The following is a 4,476-nucleotide window of genomic DNA, read 5'->3' as shown; positions in this document are numbered from 1 at the left end:
AGTTTACTTCTGGCTATTTTCACCTAAAATCAAATCCCCTTGAGGCACACATCGGACTTCTCCATCTTTTCGCATCACCCACCAAGTGCACCCAGGCCCTTGAGCAAAAGCAATCCCACGAATGGGTTTACCTTTGCCTGAGGCAGGAGTAGCCCAGACTGTTTGCCCTAACATATTTTTCATGTGCACTGCAGGGACTTTCTCCCCTTCTACAGTATGTAAAAATTCTGATTGGGCAGAGCTACTCCGATTGGCAGATCCTCTGGTGTTGACTAACCAGGAGGCTTTTGCTAAATGTGTATCCCAATGTTTGAAAGTTCCGCCCCCCATTGCTTTCAATGTAGCCCTTACAAGTCCATTGTATCGCTCAATTTTCCCAGAGGCTGGTGCATGATAGGGGATATGATACACCCACTCAATGCCGTGCTCTTTGGCCCAGGTGTCTATGAGGTTGTTTCGGAAATGAGTCCCATTGTCTGACTCAATTCTTTCTGGGGTGCCATGTCGCCACAAGACCTGCTTCTCAAGGCCCAGGATAGTGTTCCGGGCAGTGGCATGGGGTACAGAATATGTTTCCAGCCATCCGGTGGTTGCTTCCACCATTGTAAGCACATAGCGCTTGCCTTGGCGAGTTTGTGGCAGTGTGATATAGTCAATCTGCCAGGCTTCCCCGAGTTTATATTTCAGCCATCGCCCTCCATACCACAGGGGCTTTAACCGCTTGGCTTGGTTAATTGCAGCATATGTTTCACATTCATGGATAACCTGCGCGATAGTGTCCATGGTCAGGTCCACCCCTCGATCTCGAGCCCATCTACATGTTGCATCTCTTCCCTGATGGCCTGAAGTATCATGGGCCCACTGAGCCATAAATAGCTCACCCTTATGTTGCCAGTCCAGGTCCACCTAAGCCACTTCAATCTTGGCAGCCTGATCCACCTGTTGGTTATTTTGATGTTCTTCAGTGGCCCGACTCTTGGGTACATGAGCATCTACGTGATGTACTTGTACCACTAGCTTCTCTATCCGAACAGCAATATCTTGCTACAGTGCGGCAGCCCAGATGGGTTTACCTCTGCGCTGCCAGTTGCTCTTCTTCCATTGCTGTAGCCACCCCCATAGGGCATTTGCCACCATCCATGAGTCAGTATAGAGATAGAGCACTGGCCACTTTTCTCTTTCAGCAATGTCTAACACTAGCTGGATGGCTTTCACCTCTGCAAACTGACTCGATTCACCTTCTCCTTCAGCAGTTTCTGCAACTTGTCGTGTAGGACTCCATACAGCAGCTTTCCACCTTCGATGCTTTCCCACAATGTGACAGGATCTGTCAGTGAACAGGGCATATTGCCTCTCATTTTCTGGCAGTTTATTATACAGCGGGGCTTCTTCAGCACGTGCCACCTCCTCCTCTGGCGACATTCCAAAATCTTTGCCTTCTGGCCAGTCCGTGATCACTTCTAAAATTCCTGGGCGACTGGGGTTTCCTATGCGAGCCCGTTGTGTGATCAGTGCGGCCCACTTACTCCACGTGGCGTCAGTCGCGTGATGTGTAGCGGAGACCCTCCCTTTGAATATCCAGCCCAGCACTGGCAGTCGGGGTGCTAAGAGGAGCTGTGTCTCAGTACCAACCACTTCTGAGGCAGCTCGAACTCCTTCATATGCTGCCAATATCTCTTTTTCAGTTGGAGTATAGCGAGCCTCGGATCCTCTGTATCCCCAATGCCAAAACCCCAGGGGTCGGCCTCGGGTCCCCCAGGTGCTTTCTGCCAGAGGCTCCAGGTAGGGCCATTCTCCCCAGCTGCAGTATAGAGCACATTTTTAACATCTTGTCCTGTCCGGACTGGTCCAAGGGCTACGGCATGAACAATCTCCCGTTTAATTTGTTCAAAGGCTTGTTGTTGTTCAGGGGCCCATTTAAAATCATTCTTCTTCCAGGTCACTTGATAGAGAGGGCTTACAATCAAACTGCAATTTGGAATATGCATTCTCTAAAACCCCACGACACCTAAGAAGGCCTGTGTGTCCTTTTTATTAGTCGGGGGAGACATAGCTGCTATTTTATTAATCACATCCAGTGGGATCTGACGACGTCCATCTTGCCATTTTATTCCCAAAAACTGGATCTCCTGTGCAGGTCCCTTGACCTTACTTTCTTTTATGACAAAACCGGCTTTCAGAAGGATTTGGATTATTTTCTTCCCTTTCTCAAAGACTTCTTCTGCTGTGTTGCCCCATACGATGATGTCATCAATGTATTGCAGGTGTTCCGGAGCTTCACCTTTTTCCAGTGCAGTCTGGATTAGTCCATGGCAAATGGTGGGGCTGTGTTTCCACCCCTGGGGCAATTGATTCCAAGTGTACTGGACACCCCTCCAAGTAAAGGCAAATTGTGGACAACACTCTGCTGCTAGAGGGATTGAGAAAAACGCATTATCAATGTCAACTGTGGCATACCACTTGGCTGCCTTTGACTCTAGTTTGTATTGAAGTTCTAGCATATCTGGAACGGCAGCACTCAACGGTGGCGTAAATTCATTCAGGCCACGATAGTCAACTGTTAGTCTCCACTCCCCATTAGACTTTCGCACTGGCCATACGGGACTATTAAAGGGTGAGCGAGTTTTGCTGATCACTCCTTGGCTCTCCAGTTGGCGAATCAACTGGTGGATGGGAATCAGAGTCTCGGTTGGTGTGATATTGCTGCCGGTGCACCGTCGTGGTAGCAACTGGCACTTGTTGTTCTTCAACCTTCAGCAACCCCACAATCGAAGGGTCTTGAGAGAGACCAGGCAGGGTAGACAGCTGTTCAGTGCCCTCAGTCTCCAAGGCAGCTATGCCGAAAGCCCATCAATACCCCTTCGGGTCCTTAAAATCCCCCCTCCTGAGATAGTCTATGCCAAGGATACATAGAGCCTCTGGACCAGTCACAATGGGGTGTTTCTGCCATTCATTTCCAGTTAGGCTTACTTCAGCTTCCAATACAGTTAACTCTTGGGATCCCCCTGTCACACCAGAAATACAAATGGATTCTGTCCCTTTATAACTTGATGGCATTAGAGTGCACTGTGTGCCGGTGTCTACTAGAGCCTTATACTCCTGTGGGTCTGACGTGCCAGGCCATCGAATCCACACAGTCCAATAGACCCGGTTATCCCTTTCCTCCACCTGGCTGGAGGCAGGGCCCCTCTAATTCTGGTCAGAGTATCCAGTATTCACTTCTCATAAAATTGGCTCAGAATTCCCTTCAAGAGGATCAGAAATAAGATCAGCCCTTCTACTCTGTTTGGAAACTGGACCGGCATTTTTCCTGGTAGAATCCCCTTTTGTGGTGTTTTTTTCTCGCAGCTCACGTACCCATGCATTTAGGACCGAGGTAGGTTTTCCATCCCATTTCCTCATGTCCTCTCCATGATCACATAGGTAAAACCACAGGGCACCTCGCGGTGTGTACCTTCTATATTCTCTCTCTTGGGCAGAGGAGCGCTCACTCCTAATAGCTGAGACATTGGTCCTTACAGGTGGGCAATAGGACATATCCTCCTTGAATTGCTGGAAATCCTCGGACGGCTTCTCCACAGCCGAAATGCAGGCTTGTAGGGAGGAGGAGAGATTTTCTTCGTATTGACGGAGTTGGCGAGCCACTTCCTCCACTGTCGGTGCCTCTTCATCCTTCCAGGCCATTATTGCCAATGCGTTGGCATAGGATGATGGTGCGCTCTGTACAAACTTCCGCCACATGGGTCGTGTGCATTGGACTTCGTCTGGATCTTTGGGTAATTGTGGGTTGTCCGGGTCATGATGGATCGTCTCTAGCACAGCTAATTCCCTCAGATATTGAATACCTTTTTCCATGGTGGTCCACTCGCTTGATTGACATACATATAACATCTTCCTTAAAGGCGTACCTTTCCTTCACACTTGACAGGAGTCGCCTCCGGAGGCTGATGGCTTGTGTCCCTCTTCCAATTGCCTTGTCAAAGCCACCTTCCTTGGCAAGTGATCCCAGCTGCTTGGCTTCCCTACCTTCTAATTCCAAGCTATTAGCCCCATTGTCCCAGCATTGGAGGAGCCAGGTGATAATATGCTCACCTATACGGCGGCCAAAATCTTTTCGCATATCCCGCAGCTCACTCAAGGATAGGGACCGGGTTATTACCTCTGGTTCTGCCTCTTCCTCCGGTTCCCGTGATGACCCTGGTTCATCTTCATCCTTCTCTAAGTGAACTGATTTTTTTGTATATTTCTTCTTCTGTACGGGGGCAACTGATACTGGTGCAGGTTGGTCCGCTGGTTCAGTTGCAGTATCGCTTGGCGGGTTTTGGATAACCGCAGTGTCTGTCACCAAGGTCTGGGTGGCCGCAATGCTCGTTGCCGGGGCTGGAGAGGCCGCAGCATCTGTTGCAGAGGTTTGGGTGGCCGCGGTGCTCATCGTTTTGTTGTTAGGTCCAGAGACCTTCTCTTCCCCTTGAGGGT

The sequence above is a fragment of the Haliaeetus leucocephalus genome, unplaced genomic scaffold (genome assembly GCF_000737465.1).
Source record: "Haliaeetus leucocephalus isolate CR32 unplaced genomic scaffold, Haliaeetus_leucocephalus-4.0 Scaffold331, whole genome shotgun sequence".
NCBI lineage: Eukaryota > Metazoa > Chordata > Aves > Accipitriformes > Accipitridae > Haliaeetus > Haliaeetus leucocephalus.
The sequence above is the reverse complement of the archived record's forward strand: the minus strand, read 5'-3'. Positions refer to the sequence as shown.